The sequence below is a fragment of the Cololabis saira genome, unplaced genomic scaffold (genome assembly GCF_033807715.1).
Source record: "Cololabis saira isolate AMF1-May2022 unplaced genomic scaffold, fColSai1.1 scf351, whole genome shotgun sequence".
Taxonomy (NCBI): domain Eukaryota; kingdom Metazoa; phylum Chordata; class Actinopteri; order Beloniformes; family Belonidae; genus Cololabis; species Cololabis saira.
Window position 1 is genome coordinate 1 of NW_026906515.1, and position 14000 is coordinate 14000.

At 41.1% G+C, this 14000-nt stretch overlaps 24 non-coding genes across 24 annotated transcripts; all 24 read left to right on the plus strand.

Annotated features, from left to right (window-relative positions):
* The first annotated feature begins 265 nt into the window (after positions 1–265).
* Positions 266–391, plus strand: trnar-ccu (transfer RNA arginine (anticodon CCU)). The gene is made up of 2 exons: positions 266–302; positions 356–391. It is a non-coding gene; the product is annotated as a tRNA-Arg (tRNA).
* A 399-nt stretch (positions 392–790) lies between these two features.
* trnar-ccu (transfer RNA arginine (anticodon CCU)) lies at positions 791–916 on the plus strand. Its single transcript has 2 exons — positions 791–827; positions 881–916. It is a non-coding gene; the product is annotated as a tRNA-Arg (tRNA).
* A 398-nt stretch (positions 917–1314) lies between these two features.
* trnar-ccu (transfer RNA arginine (anticodon CCU)) lies at positions 1315–1440 on the plus strand. Its single transcript has 2 exons — positions 1315–1351; positions 1405–1440. It is a non-coding gene; the product is annotated as a tRNA-Arg (tRNA).
* Positions 1441–1839: 399 nt separating this feature from the next.
* Positions 1840–1965, plus strand: trnar-ccu (transfer RNA arginine (anticodon CCU)). Its single transcript has 2 exons — positions 1840–1876; positions 1930–1965. It is a non-coding gene; the product is annotated as a tRNA-Arg (tRNA).
* Positions 1966–2364: 399 nt separating this feature from the next.
* On the plus strand, positions 2365–2490 carry trnar-ccu (transfer RNA arginine (anticodon CCU)). Its single transcript has 2 exons — positions 2365–2401; positions 2455–2490. It is a non-coding gene; the product is annotated as a tRNA-Arg (tRNA).
* A 399-nt stretch (positions 2491–2889) lies between these two features.
* Positions 2890–2981, plus strand: trnar-ucu (transfer RNA arginine (anticodon UCU)). Its single transcript is given in 2 exon segments — positions 2890–2926; positions 2946–2981. It is a non-coding gene; the product is annotated as a tRNA-Arg (tRNA).
* Positions 2982–3379: 398 nt separating this feature from the next.
* Positions 3380–3505, plus strand: trnar-ccu (transfer RNA arginine (anticodon CCU)). The gene is made up of 2 exons: positions 3380–3416; positions 3470–3505. It is a non-coding gene; the product is annotated as a tRNA-Arg (tRNA).
* A 398-nt stretch (positions 3506–3903) lies between these two features.
* trnar-ccu (transfer RNA arginine (anticodon CCU)) lies at positions 3904–4029 on the plus strand. Its single transcript has 2 exons — positions 3904–3940; positions 3994–4029. It is a non-coding gene; the product is annotated as a tRNA-Arg (tRNA).
* Positions 4030–4428: 399 nt separating this feature from the next.
* Positions 4429–4554, plus strand: trnar-ccu (transfer RNA arginine (anticodon CCU)). The gene is made up of 2 exons: positions 4429–4465; positions 4519–4554. It is a non-coding gene; the product is annotated as a tRNA-Arg (tRNA).
* A 399-nt stretch (positions 4555–4953) lies between these two features.
* On the plus strand, positions 4954–5045 carry trnar-ucu (transfer RNA arginine (anticodon UCU)). Its single transcript is given in 2 exon segments — positions 4954–4990; positions 5010–5045. It is a non-coding gene; the product is annotated as a tRNA-Arg (tRNA).
* A 398-nt stretch (positions 5046–5443) lies between these two features.
* On the plus strand, positions 5444–5569 carry trnar-ccu (transfer RNA arginine (anticodon CCU)). Its single transcript has 2 exons — positions 5444–5480; positions 5534–5569. It is a non-coding gene; the product is annotated as a tRNA-Arg (tRNA).
* Positions 5570–5967: 398 nt separating this feature from the next.
* Positions 5968–6093, plus strand: trnar-ccu (transfer RNA arginine (anticodon CCU)). The gene is made up of 2 exons: positions 5968–6004; positions 6058–6093. It is a non-coding gene; the product is annotated as a tRNA-Arg (tRNA).
* Positions 6094–6492: 399 nt separating this feature from the next.
* Positions 6493–6618, plus strand: trnar-ccu (transfer RNA arginine (anticodon CCU)). The gene is made up of 2 exons: positions 6493–6529; positions 6583–6618. It is a non-coding gene; the product is annotated as a tRNA-Arg (tRNA).
* A 399-nt stretch (positions 6619–7017) lies between these two features.
* Positions 7018–7109, plus strand: trnar-ucu (transfer RNA arginine (anticodon UCU)). Its single transcript is given in 2 exon segments — positions 7018–7054; positions 7074–7109. It is a non-coding gene; the product is annotated as a tRNA-Arg (tRNA).
* Positions 7110–7507: 398 nt separating this feature from the next.
* trnar-ccu (transfer RNA arginine (anticodon CCU)) lies at positions 7508–7633 on the plus strand. The gene is made up of 2 exons: positions 7508–7544; positions 7598–7633. It is a non-coding gene; the product is annotated as a tRNA-Arg (tRNA).
* Positions 7634–8031: 398 nt separating this feature from the next.
* trnar-ccu (transfer RNA arginine (anticodon CCU)) lies at positions 8032–8157 on the plus strand. Its single transcript has 2 exons — positions 8032–8068; positions 8122–8157. It is a non-coding gene; the product is annotated as a tRNA-Arg (tRNA).
* Positions 8158–8556: 399 nt separating this feature from the next.
* Positions 8557–8682, plus strand: trnar-ccu (transfer RNA arginine (anticodon CCU)). The gene is made up of 2 exons: positions 8557–8593; positions 8647–8682. It is a non-coding gene; the product is annotated as a tRNA-Arg (tRNA).
* A 399-nt stretch (positions 8683–9081) lies between these two features.
* Positions 9082–9173, plus strand: trnar-ucu (transfer RNA arginine (anticodon UCU)). The gene is given in 2 exon segments: positions 9082–9118; positions 9138–9173. It is a non-coding gene; the product is annotated as a tRNA-Arg (tRNA).
* A 398-nt stretch (positions 9174–9571) lies between these two features.
* On the plus strand, positions 9572–9697 carry trnar-ccu (transfer RNA arginine (anticodon CCU)). The gene is made up of 2 exons: positions 9572–9608; positions 9662–9697. It is a non-coding gene; the product is annotated as a tRNA-Arg (tRNA).
* Positions 9698–10097: 400 nt separating this feature from the next.
* Positions 10098–10223, plus strand: trnar-ccu (transfer RNA arginine (anticodon CCU)). The gene is made up of 2 exons: positions 10098–10134; positions 10188–10223. It is a non-coding gene; the product is annotated as a tRNA-Arg (tRNA).
* A 399-nt stretch (positions 10224–10622) lies between these two features.
* On the plus strand, positions 10623–10714 carry trnar-ucu (transfer RNA arginine (anticodon UCU)). The gene is given in 2 exon segments: positions 10623–10659; positions 10679–10714. It is a non-coding gene; the product is annotated as a tRNA-Arg (tRNA).
* A 1840-nt stretch (positions 10715–12554) lies between these two features.
* On the plus strand, positions 12555–12680 carry trnar-ccu (transfer RNA arginine (anticodon CCU)). Its single transcript has 2 exons — positions 12555–12591; positions 12645–12680. It is a non-coding gene; the product is annotated as a tRNA-Arg (tRNA).
* Positions 12681–13076: 396 nt separating this feature from the next.
* trnar-ccu (transfer RNA arginine (anticodon CCU)) lies at positions 13077–13202 on the plus strand. The gene is made up of 2 exons: positions 13077–13113; positions 13167–13202. It is a non-coding gene; the product is annotated as a tRNA-Arg (tRNA).
* A 400-nt stretch (positions 13203–13602) lies between these two features.
* On the plus strand, positions 13603–13694 carry trnar-ucu (transfer RNA arginine (anticodon UCU)). The gene is given in 2 exon segments: positions 13603–13639; positions 13659–13694. It is a non-coding gene; the product is annotated as a tRNA-Arg (tRNA).
* The last annotated feature ends 306 nt before the right edge of the window (positions 13695–14000 follow it).

Consider the following 14000-nt stretch of genomic DNA (forward strand, 5'->3'; position numbering starts at 1 on the left):
TAGCATGTTGCATGTCTAGTTGAGCATGAGATGGAGTTTAAAGGTTGTGTGTTCCAGTCCCAACCAACTAACAATTGTAGATTGCCAAATATTTGATCCCAGTCCGTTGATTTTTTTTTCCAAGTCTGTGTGGACACAAATATTGTGTCTGTTCACATAGAAATCCTCACAGACGGCCTATCCTGTCCACACAGGATCCTGTGGTACTGTACTGTCTGTTGCACAATAAACATTATGATGCAATGGTCAAACACAGTCTTCAACAGGCTCTGTGGCGCAATGGATAGCGCATTGGACTCCTAGTTGAAAAGTTGCGATGTAATTCTAAAGGTTCTAGTTGAGCACTTGAGATGTAATTCAAAGGTTGTGGGTTCGAGTCCCACCAGAGTCGTCCTTTAGTAACTCCAGGGTTTGAAGACATGATAATCTCCATTCTGGTAGTTGTACCTCTTATCTAAAGGTTAGTTGACATTGCAGCATTTCACACAATAAACCCAGCCCAAAAGGCTGGATGCTACAATTGATAGGATGTTGCATGTCTAGTTGAGCATGAGATGGAGTTTAAAGGTTGTGTGTTCCAGTCCCACCCATCCAACAATTGTAGATTGCCAAATATTTAATCCCAGTCCGTTGATTTTTTTTTCCAAGTCTGTGTGGACACAAATATTGTGTCTGTCCACATAGAAATCCTCACAGACGGCCTATCCTGTCCACACAGGCACCTGTGGTCTCTGTACTGTCTGTTGCACAATAAACATTATGATGCAATGGTCAAACACAGTCTTCAACAGGCTCTGTGGCGCAATGGTTAGCGCATTGGACTCCTAGTTGAAAAGTTGCGATGTAATTCTAAAGGTTCTAGTTGAGCACTTGAGATGTAATTCAAAGGTTGTGGGTTCGAGTCCCACCAGAGTCGTCCTTTAGTAACTCCAGGGTTTGAAGACATATAATCTCCATTCTGGTAGTTGTACCTCTTATCTAAAGGTTAGTTGACATTGCAGCATTTCACACAATAAACCCAGCCCAAAAGGGTGGATGTTACAATTGATAGCATGTTGCATGTCTAGTTGAGCATGAGATGGAGTTTAAAGGTTGTGTGTTCCAGTCCCACCCAACTAACAATTGTAGATTGCCAAATATTTAATCCCAGTCCGTTGATTTTTTTTTCCAAGTCTGTGTGGACACAAATATTGTGTCTGTCCACATAGAAATCCTCACAGACGGCCTATCCTGTCCACACAGGCACCTGTGGTCTCTGTACTGTCTGTTGCACAATAAACATTATGATGCAATGGTCAAACACAGTCTTCAACAGGCTCTGTGGCGCAATGGATAGCGCATTGGACTCCTAGTTGAAAAGTTGCGATGTAATTCTAAAGGTTCCAGTTGAGCACTTGAGATGTAATTCAAAGGTTGTGGGTTCGAGTCCCACCAGAGTCGTCCTTTAGTAACTCCAGGGTTTGAAGACATGATAATCTCCATTCTGGTAGTTGTACCTCTTATCTAAAGGTTAGTTGACATTGCAGCATTTCACACAATAAACCCAGCCCAAAAGGGTGGATGTTACAATTGATAGCATGTTGCATGTCTAGTTGAGCATGAGATGGAGTTTAAAGGTTGTGTGTTCCAGTCCCACCCAACTAACAATTGTAGATTGCCAAATATTTAATCCCAGTCCGTTGATTTTTTTTTCCAAGTCTGTGTGGACACAAATATTGTGTCTGTCCACATAGAAATCCTCACAGACGGCCTATCCTGTCCACACAGGCACCTGTGGTCTCTGTACTGTCTGTTGCACAATAAACATTATGATGCAATGGTCAAACACAGTCTTCAACAGGCTCTGTGGCGCAATGGATAGCGCATTGGACTCCTAGTTGAAAAGTTGCGATGTAATTCTAAAGGTTCTAGTTGAGCACTTGAGATGTAATTCAAAGGTTGTGGGTTCGAGTCCCACCAGAGTCGTCCTTTAGTAACTCCAGGGTTTGAAGACATGATAATCTCCATTCTGGTAGTTGTACCTCTTATCTAAAGGTTAGTTGACATTGCAGCATTTCACACAATAAACCCAGCCCAAAAGGGTGGATGTTACAATTGATAGCATGTTGCATGTCTAGTTGAGCATGAGATGGAGTTTAAAGGTTGTGTGTTCCAGTCCCACCCAACTAACAATTGTAGATTGCCAAATATTTAATCCCAGTCCGTTGATTTTTTTTTCCAAGTCTGTGTGGACACAAATATTGTGTCTGTCCACATAGAAATCCTCACAGACGGCCTATCCTGTCCACACAGGCACCTGTGGTCTCTGTACTGTCTGTTGCACAATAAACATTATGATGCAATGGTCAAACACAGTCTTCAACAGGCTCTGTGGCGCAATGGATAGCGCATTGGACTCCTAGTTGAAAAGTTGCGATGTAATTCTAAAGGTTCTAGTTGAGCACTTGAGATGTAATTCAAAGGTTGTGGGTTCGAGTCCCACCAGAGTCGTCCTTTAGTAACTCCAGGGTTTGAAGACATGATAATCTCCATTCTGGTAGTTGTACCTCTTATCTAAAGGTTAGTTGACATTGCAGCATTTCACACAATAAACCCAGCCCAAAAGGGTGGATGTTACAATTGATAGCATGTTGCATGTCTAGTTGAGCATGAGATGGAGTTTAAAGGTTGTGTGTTCCAGTCCCACCCAACTAACAATTGTAGATTGCCAAATATTTAATCCCAGTCCGTTGATTTTTTTTTCCAAGTCTGTGTGGACACAAATATTGTGTCTGTCCACATAGAAATCCTCACAGACGGCCTATCCTGTCCACACAGGCACCTGTGGTCTCTGTACTGTCTGTTGCACAATAAACATTATGATGCAATGGTCAAACACAGTCTTCAACAGGCTCTGTGGCGCAATGGATAGCGCATTGGACTTCTAGTTGAGCACTTGAGATGTAATTCAAAGGTTGTGGGTTCGAGTCCCACCAGAGTCGTCCTTTAGTAACTCCAGGGTTTGAAGACATGATAATCTCCATTCTGTTAGTTGTACCTCTTATCTAAAGGTTAGTTGACATTGCAGCATTTCACACAATAAACCCAGCCCAAAAGGCTGGATGGTACAATTGATAGCATGTTGCATGTCTAGTTGAGCATGAGATGGAGTTTAAAGGTTGTGTGTTCCAGTCCCACCCAACTAACAATTGTAGATTGCCAAATATTTGATCCCAGTCCGTTGATTTTTTTTTCCAAGTCTGTGTGGACACAAATATTGTGTCTGTCCACATAGAAATCCTCACAGACGGCCTATCCTGTCCACAATGGATCCTGTGGTACTGTACTGTCTGTTGCACAATAAACATTATGATGCAATGGTCAAACACAGTCTTCAACAGGCTCTGTGGCGCAATGGATAGCGCATTGGACTCCTAGTTGAAAAGTTGCGATGTAATTCTAAAGGTTCTAGTTGAGCACTTGAGATGTAATTCAAAGGTTGTGGGTTCGAGTCCCACCAGAGTCGTCCTTTAGTAACTCCAGGGTTTGAAGACATGATAATCTCCATTCTGTTAGTTGTACCTCTTATCTAAAGGTTAGTTGACATTGCAGCATTTCACACAATAAACCCAGCCCAAAAGGCTGGATGGTACAATTGATAGCATGTTGCATGTCTAGTTGAGCATGAGATGGAGTTTAAAGGTTGTGTGTTCCAGTCCCACCCAACTAACAATTGTAGATTGCCAAATATTTAATCCCAGTCCGTTGATTTTTTTTTCCAAGTCTGTGTGGACACAAATATTGTGTCTGTCCACATAGAAATCCTCACAGACGGCCTATCCTGTCCACACAGGATCCTGTGGTACTGTACTGTCTGTTGCACAATAAACATTATGATGCAATGGTCAAACACAGTCTTCAACAGGCTCTGTGGCGCAATGGATAGCGCATTGGACTCCTAGTTGAAAAGTTGCGATGTAATTCTAAAGGTTCTAGTTGAGCACTTGAGATGTAATTCAAAGGTTGTGGGTTCGAGTCCCACCAGAGTCGTCCTTTAGTAACTCCAGGGTTTGAAGACATGATAATCTCCATTCTGGTAGTTGTACCTCTTATCTAAAGGTTAGTTGACATTGCAGCATTTCACACAATAAACCCAGCCCAAAAGGCTGGATGGTACAATTGATAGCATGTTGCATGTCTAGTTGAGCATGAGATGGAGTTTAAAGGTTGTGTGTTCCAGTCCCACCCAACTAACAATTGTAGATTGCCAAATATTTAATCCCAGTCCGTTGATTTTTTTTTCCAAGTCTGTGTGGACACAAATATTGTGTCTGTCCACATAGAAATCCTCACAGACGGCCTATCCTGTCCACACAGGCACCTGTGGTCTCTGTACTGTCTGTTGCACAATAAACATTATGATGCAATGGTCAAACACAGTCTTCAACAGGCTCTGTGGCGCAATGGATAGCGCATTGGACTCCTAGTTGAAAAGTTGCGATGTAATTCTAAAGGTTCTAGTTCAGCACTTGAGATGTAATTCAAAGGTTGTGGGTTCGAGTCCCACCAGAGTCGTCCTTTAGTAACTCCAGGGTTTGAAGACATGATAATCTCCATTCTGGTAGTTGTACCTCTTATCTAAAGGTTAGTTGACATTGCAGCATTTCACACAATAAACCCAGCCCAAAAGGGTGGATGTTACAATTGATAGCATGTTGCATGTCTAGTTGAGCATGAGATGGAGTTTAAAGGTTGTGTGTTCCAGTCCCACCCAACTAACAATTGTAGATTGCCAAATATTTAATCCCAGTCCGTTGATTTTTTTTTCCAAGTCTGTGTGGACACAAATATTGTGTCTGTCCACATAGAAATCCTCACAGACGGCCTATCCTGTCCACACAGGCACCTGTGGTCTCTGTACTGTCTGTTGCACAATAAACATTATGATGCAATGGTCAAACACAGTCTTCAACAGGCTCTGTGGCGCAATGGATAGCCCATTGGACTTCTAGTTGAGCACTTGAGATGTAATTCAAAGGTTGTGGGTTCGAGTCCCACCAGAGTCGTCCTTTAGTAACTCCAGGGTTTGAAGACATGATAATCTCCATTCTGTTAGTTGTACCTGTTATCTAAAGGTTAGTTGACATTGCAGCATTTCACACAATAAACCCAGCCCAAAAGGCTGGATGGTACAATTGATAGCATGTTGCATGTCTAGTTGAGCATGAGATGGAGTTTAAAGGTTGTGTGTTCCAGTCCCACCCAACTAACAATTGTAGATTGCCAAATATTTGATCCCAGTCCGTTGATTTTTTTTTCCAAGTCTGTGTGGACACAAATATTGTGTCTGTCCACATAGAAATCCTCACAGACGGCCTATCCTGTCCACAATGGATCCTGTGGTACTGTACTGTCTGTTGCACAATAAACATTATGATGCAATGGTCAAACACAGTCTTCAACAGGCTCTGTGGCGCAATGGATAGCGCATTGGACTCCTAGTTGAAAAGTTGCGATGTAATTCTAAAGGTTCTAGTTGAGCACTTGAGATGTAATTCAAAGGTTGTGGGTTCGAGTCCCACCAGAGTCGTCCTTTAGTAACTCCAGGGTTTGAAGACATGATAATCTCCATTCTGTTAGTTGTACCTCTTATCTAAAGGTTAGTTGACATTGCAGCATTTCACACAATAAACCCAGCCCAAAAGGCTGGATGGTACAATTGATAGCATGTTGCATGTCTAGTTGAGCATGAGATGGAGTTTAAAGGTTGTGTGTTCCAGTCCCACCCAACTAACAATTGTAGATTGCCAAATATTTGATCCCAGTCCGTTGATTTTTTTTTCCAAGTCTGTGTGGACACAAATATTGTGTCTGTCCACATAGAAATCCTCACAGACGGCCTATCCTGTCCACACAGGATCCTGTGGTACTGTACTGTCTGTTGCACAATAAACATTATGATGCAATGGTCAAACACAGTCTTCAACAGGCTCTGTGGCGCAATGGATAGCGCATTGGACTCCTAGTTGAAAAGTTGCGATGTAATTCTAAAGGTTCTAGTTGAGCACTTGAGATGTAATTCAAAGGTTGTGGGTTCGAGTCCCACCAGAGTCGTCCTTTAGTAACTCCAGGGTTTGAAGACATGATAATCTCCATTCTGGTAGTTGTACCTCTTATCTAAAGGTTAGTTGACATTGCAGCATTTCACACAATAAACCCAGCCCAAAAGGCTGGATGGTACAATTGATAGCATGTTGCATGTCTAGTTGAGCATGAGATGGAGTTTAAAGGTTGTGTGTTCCAGTCCCACCCAACTAACAATTGTAGATTGCCAAATATTTAATCCCAGTCCGTTGATTTTTTTTTCCAAGTCTGTGTGGACACAAATATTGTGTCTGTCCACATAGAAATCCTCACAGACGGCCTATCCTGTCCACACAGGCACCTGTGGTCTCTGTACTGTCTGTTGCACAATAAACATTATGATGCAATGGTCAAACACAGTCTTCAACAGGCTCTGTGGCGCAATGGATAGCGCATTGGACTCCTAGTTGAAAAGTTGCGATGTAATTCTAAAGGTTCTAGTTGAGCACTTGAGATGTAATTCAAAGGTTGTGGGTTCGAGTCCCACCAGAGTCGTCCTTTAGTAACTCCAGGGTTTGAAGACATGATAATCTCCATTCTGGTAGTTGTACCTCTTATCTAAAGGTTAGTTGACATTGCAGCATTTCACACAATAAACCCAGCCCAAAAGGGTGGATGTTACAATTGATAGCATGTTGCATGTCTAGTTGAGCATGAGATGGAGTTTAAAGGTTGTGTGTTCCAGTCCCACCCAACTAACAATTGTAGATTGCCAAATATTTAATCCCAGTCCGTTGATTTTTTTTTCCAAGTCTGTGTGGACACAAATATTGTGTCTGTCCACATAGAAATCCTCACAGACGGCCTATCCTGTCCACACAGGCACCTGTGGTCTCTGTACTGTCTGTTGCACAATAAACATTATGATGCAATGGTCAAACACAGTCTTCAGCAGGCTCTGTGGCGCAATGGATAGCGCATTGGACTTCTAGTTGAGCACTTGAGATGTAATTCAAAGGTTGTGGGTTCGAGTCCCACCAGAGTCGTCCTTTAGTAACTCCAGGGTTTGAAGACATGATAATCTCCATTCTGTTAGTTGTACCTCTTATCTAAAGGTTAGTTGACATTGCAGCATTTCACACAATAAACCCAGCCCAAAAGGCTGGATGGTACAATTGATAGCATGTTGCATGTCTAGTTGAGCATGAGATGGAGTTTAAAGGTTGTGTGTTCCAGTCCCACCCAACTAACAATTGTAGATTGCCAAATATTTGATCCCAGTCCGTTGATTTTTTTTTCCAAGTCTGTGTGGACACAAATATTGTGTCTGTCCACATAGAAATCCTCACAGACGGCCTATCCTGTCCACAATGGATCCTGTGGTACTGTACTGTCTGTTGCACAATAAACATTATGATGCAATGGTCAAACACAGTCTTCAACAGGCTCTGTGGCGCAATGGATAGCGCATTGGACTCCTAGTTGAAAAGTTGCGATGTAATTCTAAAGGTTCTAGTTGAGCACTTGAGATGTAATTCAAAGGTTGTGGGTTCGAGTCCCACCAGAGTCGTCCTTTAGTAACTCCAGGGTTTGAAGACATGATAATCTCCATTCTGTTAGTTGTACCTCTTATCTAAAGGTTAGTTGACATTGCAGCATTTCACACAATAAACCCAGCCCAAAAGGCTGGATGGTACAATTGATAGCATGTTGCATGTCTAGTTGAGCATGAGATGGAGTTTAAAGGTTGTGTGGTCCAGTCCCACCCAACTAACAATTGTAGATTGCCAAATATTTAATCCCAGTCCGTTGATTTTTTTTTCCAAGTCTGTGTGGACACAAATATTGTGTCTGTCCACATAGAAATCCTCACAGACGGCCTATCCTGTCCACACAGGATCCTGTGGTACTGTACTGTCTGTTGCACATTAAACATTATGATGCAATGGTCAAACACAGTCTTCAACAGGCTCTGTGGCGCAATGGATAGCGCATTGGACTCCTAGTTGAAAAGTTGCGATGTAATTCTAAAGGTTCTAGTTGAGCACTTGAGATGTAATTCAAAGGTTGTGGGTTCGAGTCCCACCAGAGTCGTCCTTTAGTAACTCCAGGGTTTGAAGACATGATAATCTCCATTCTGGTAGTTGTACCTCTTATCTAAAGGTTAGTTGACATTGCAGCATTTCACACAATAAACCCAGCCCAAAAGGCTGGATGGTACAATTGATAGCATGTTGCATGTCTAGTTGAGCATGAGATGGAGTTTAAAGGTTGTGTGTTCCAGTCCCACCCAACTAACAATTGTAGATTGCCAAATATTTAATCCCAGTCCGTTGATTTTTTTTTCCAAGTCTGTGTGGACACAAATATTGTGTCTGTCCACATAGAAATCCTCACAGACGGCCTATCCTGTCCACACAGGCACCTGTGGTCTCTGTACTGTCTGTTGCACAATAAACATTATGATGCAATGGTCAAACACAGTCTTCAACAGGCTCTGTGGCGCAATGGATAGCGCATTGGACTCCTAGTTGAAAAGTTGCGATGTAATTCTAAAGGTTCTAGTTGAGCACTTGAGATGTAATTCAAAGGTTGTGGGTTCGAGTCCCACCAGAGTCGTCCTTTAGTAACTCCAGGGTTTGAAGACATGATAATCTCCATTCTGGTAGTTGTACCTCTTATCTAAAGGTTAGTTGACATTGCAGCATTTCACACAATAAACCCAGCCCAAAAGGGTGGATGTTACAATTGATAGCATGTTGCATGTCTAGTTGAGCATGAGATGGAGTTTAAAGGTTGTGTGTTCCAGTCCCACCCAACTAACAATTGTAGATTGCCAAATATTTAATCCCAGTCCGTTGATTTTTTTTTCCAAGTCTGTGTGGACACAAATATTGTGTCTGTCCACATAGAAATCCTCACAGACGGCCTATCCTGTCCACACAGGCACCTGTGGTCTCGGTACTGTCTGTTGCACAATAAACATTATGATGCAATGGTCAAACACAGTCTTCAACAGGCTCTGTGGCGCAATGGATTGCGCATTGGACTTCTAGTTGAGCACTTGAGATGTAATTCAAAGGTTGTGGGTTCGAGTCCCACCAGAGTCGTCCTTTAGTAACTCCAGGGTTTGAAGACATGATAATCTCCATTCTGTTAGTTGTACCTGTTATCTAAAGGTTAGTTGACATTGCAGCATTTCACACAATAAACCCAGCCCAAAAGGCTGGATGGTACAATTGATAGCATGTTGCATGTCTAGTTGAGCATGAGATGGAGTTGAAAGGTTGTGTGTTCCAGTCCCACCCAACTAACAATTGTAGATTGCCAAATATTTGATCCCAGTCCGTTGATTTTTTTTTCCAAGTCTGTGTGGACACAAATATTGTGTCTGTCCACATAGAAATCCTCACAGACGGCCTATCCTGTCCACAATGGATCCTGTGGTACTGTACTGTCTGTTGCACAATAAACATTATGATGCAATGGTCAAACACAGTCTTCAACAGGCTCTGTGGCGCAATGGATAGCGCATTGGACTCCTAGTTGAAAAGTTGCGATGTAATTCTAAAGGTTCTAGTTGAGCACTTGAGATGTAATTCAAAGGTTGTGGGTTCGAGTCCCACCAGAGTCGTCCTTTAGTAACTCCAGGGTTTGAAGACATGATAATCTCCATTCTGTTAGTTGTACCTCTTATCTAAAGGTTAGTTGACATTGCAGCATTTCACACAATAAACCCAGCCCAAAAGGCTGGATGGTACAATTGATAGCATGTTGCATGTCTAGTTGAGCATGAGATGGAGTTTAAAGGTTGTGTGTTCCAGTCCCACCCAACTATCAATTGTAGATTGCCAAATATTTAATCCCAGTGTCTTGTTGATTTTTTTCCAAGTCTGTGTGGACACAAATATTGTTGTCTGACCACAGATAAATCCTCACAGACGACCTATCCTGTCCACACAGGATCCTGTGGTACTGTACTGTCTGTTGCACAATAAACATTATGATGCAATGGTCAAACACAGTCTTCAACAGGCTCTGTGGCGCAATGGATAGCGCATTGGACTCCTAGTTGAAAAGTTGCGATGTAATTCTAAAGGTTCTAGTTGAGCACTTGAGATGTAATTCAAAGGTTGTGGGTTCGAGTCCCACCAGAGTCGTCCTTTAGTAACTCCAGGGTTTGAAGACATGATAATCTCCATTCTGGTAGTTGTACCTCTTATCTAAAGGTTAGTTGACATTGCAGCATTTCACACAATAAACCCAGCCCAAAAGGCTGGATCGTACAATTGATAGCATGTTGCATGTCTAGTTGAGCATGAGATGGAGTTTAAAGGTTGTGTGTTCCAGTCCCACCCAACTAACAATTGTAGATTGCCAAATATTTAATCCCAGTCCGTTGATTTTTTTTTCCAAGTCTGTGTGGACACAAATATTGTCTCTGTCCACATAGAAATCCTCACAGACGGGCTATCCTGTCCACACAGGAACCTGTGGTCTCTGTACTGTCTGTTGCACAATAAACATGATGATGGAATGGTCAAACACAGTCTTCAACAGGCTCTGTGGCGCAATGGATAGCGCATTGGACTTCTAGTTGAGCACTTGAGATGTAATTCAAAGGTTGTGGGTTCGAGTCCCACCAGAGTCGTCCTTTAGTAACTCCAGGGTTTGAAGACATGATAATCTCCATTCTGGTAGTTGTACCCATAGACATATATAAAGGCTAGATGACTCGTCCGCGCTGCTGCCAATGCAGAGCGACGTCGTCACACGGCGGCCATCTTGCCACAGGAGAGCTCGCTCACTTTAACATTGTGTTTAATGGAGCATGTTCTGCTTAAACAACCTTAACTTGCTCAATTCTCAACAGATTTTCAAACAGTTTGGTTTGTTATGAACGTCAGAGATGTAGTTATGACACTGCATACTTGTGAATAATTATAAACATTGAAAAACGTACTTCTATATGAAAATAACCAGAAACAGATAGCCATGACATGGTTTTCATATTTAATCAATATTTCTATAGTATTCTTAGTAATATTTATAGTTACATTATAACATATATATATTATTACATATAACACATATATATATATATATATATATATATATATATATATATATATATATATATATATATATATATACATATATATATATATATATATACATATTATTACCATATAACATGTATTCATATGACATAACATATTAATATATATATATATATATATATATATATATATATATATATATATATATATATATATATATATGTGTGTGTCTATATATATATGTATATATATATATATATATATATATATATATATATATATATATATATATATATATATATATATATATATATATACATATATATACACCTCTATCCATTAAGTGTAATGAGATTTATTTACTAAAATGAGACATTTTAACTAGAAATAAGACAAATATTCTTGTTAAGATTGTGAGTTTTTGCAGTGATCCATGTTACTTATCCTGTGAAGGACAGAGTCATATTGATAAGTTCAGAAAAGTGTTTTTTATTGTTGTGTTTTGATGTATTTGATGTAAGCCCAGTGGATATTTAAAGCTTACAGAAGGCTGCATTTAACTGCTGCTATGTCATTCCTGCAGTATTTCTGCAGGTGTTTTGGTCACTGCTATTATTTGTAATATATTATATTATTTGTAATCAGCACAAATTATCTGTCCCCATATGATCAAATCCACCATCCCCCCTGATTTTTCTTTTTTTACAACTTGAGTACTGGTGGTCACCCTTGATAACTTGGGCAGGGCAGGTAACGTTAGTTAGTGGTGATACTATACACTACTGTATATGCTGCATGATTAGGTCGTTTTTCGCAACGAAGAGATACAATTTCAACATGTCCAAGCATCCCGAATCATACCCACGTTAATGACGTTTATGATGAACCAATCCGTTTGTAAATCCGTCAAGATTTCAGCAAGTTATGAGTATTTTTGTCTGTACAGACCACTCACCCTCCAACAGCAACAACTATAGCGCACGCATGCGCACCAGAGAGTCTCCTGTGGCAAGATGGCCGCGGGTGAACGACGCTGGAGACTCCGCCGTGAGTCATCTAGCCTTTATATATGTCTATGGTTGTACCTCTTATCTAAAGGTTAGTTGACATTGCAGCATTTCACACAATAAACCCAGCCCAAAAGGCTGATGGTACAATTGATAGCACGTCGCATGTCTAGTTGAGCATGAGATGGAGTTTAAAGGTTGTGTGTTCCAGTCCCACCCAACTAAAAATTGTAGATTGCCAAATATTTAATCCCAGTCCGTTGTTGATTTTTTTCTCCAAGTCTGTGTGGACACAAATATTGTTGTCTGTCCACATAGAAATCCTCACAGACGGCCTATCCTGTCCACACAGGAACCTGTGGTCTCTTTACTGTCTGTTGCACAATAAACATTATGATGTAATGGTCAAACACAGTCTTCAACAGGCTCTGTGGCGCAATGGATAGCGCATTGGACTCCTAGTTGAAAAGTTGCAATGTAATTCTAAAGGTTCTAGTTGAGCACTTGAGATGTAATTCAAAGGTTGTGGGTTCGAGTCCCACCAGAGTCGTCCTTTAGTAACTCCAGGGTTTGAAGACATGATAATCTCCATTCTGGTAGTTGTACCTCTTATCTAAAGGTTAGTTGACATTGCAGCATTTCACACAATAAACGCAGCCCAAAAGGCTGGATGGTACAATTGATAGCATGTCGCATGTCTAGTTGAGCATGAGATGGAGTTTAAAGGTTGTATGTTCCAGTCCCAACCAACTAACAATTGTAGATTGCCAAATATTTAATCCCAGTCCGTTGATTTTTTTCCAAGTCTGTGTGGACACAAATATTGTGTCTGTCCACATAGAAATCCTCACAGACGGCCTATCCTGTCCACACAGGAACCTGTGGTCTTGTACTGTCTGTTGCACAATAAACATTATGATGGAATGGTCAAACACAGTCTTCAACAGGCTCTGTGGCGCAATGGATAGCGCATTGGACTCCTAGTTGAAAAGTTGCGATGTAATTCTAAAGGTTCTAGTTGAGCACTTGAGATGTAATTCAAAAGTTGTGGGTTCGAGTCCCACCAGAGTCGTCCTTTAGTAACTCCAGGGTTTGAAGACATGATAATCTCCATTCTGCTAGTTGTACCTCTTATCTAAAGGTTAGTTGACATTGCAGCACTTCACACAATAAACCCAGCCCAAAAGGCTGGATGGTACAATTGATAGCATGTTGCATGTCTAGTTGAGCATGAGATGGAGTTTAAAGGTTGTGTGTTCCAGTCCCACCCAACTAACAATTGTAGATTGCCAAATATTTAATCCCAGTCCGTTGATTTTTTTTTCCAAGTCTGTGTGGACACAAATATTGTGTCTGTCCACATAGAAATCCTCACAGACGGCCTATCCTGTCCACACAGGAACCTGTGGTCTCTGTACTGTCTGTTGCACAAAAAAACATTATGATGGAATGGTCAAACACAGTCTTCAACAGGCTCTGTGGCGCAATGGATAGCGCATTGGACTTCTAGTTGAGCACTTGAGATGTAATTCAAAGGTTGTGGGTTCGAGTCCCACCAGAGTCGTCCTTTAGTAACTCCAGGGTTTGAAGACATGATAATCTCCATTCTGGTAGTTGTACCTCTTATCTAAAGGTTAGTTGACATTGCAGCATTTCACACAATAAGCCCAGCCCAAAAGGCTGGATGGTACAATTGATAGCATGTTGCATGTCTAGTTGAGCATGAGATGGAGTTTAAAGGTTGTGTGTTCCAGTCCCAACCAACTAACAATTGTAGATTGCCAAATATTTAATCCCAGTCCGTTGATTTTTTTTCCAAGTCTGTGTGGACACAAATATTGTGTCTGTCCACATAAAAATCCTCACAGAC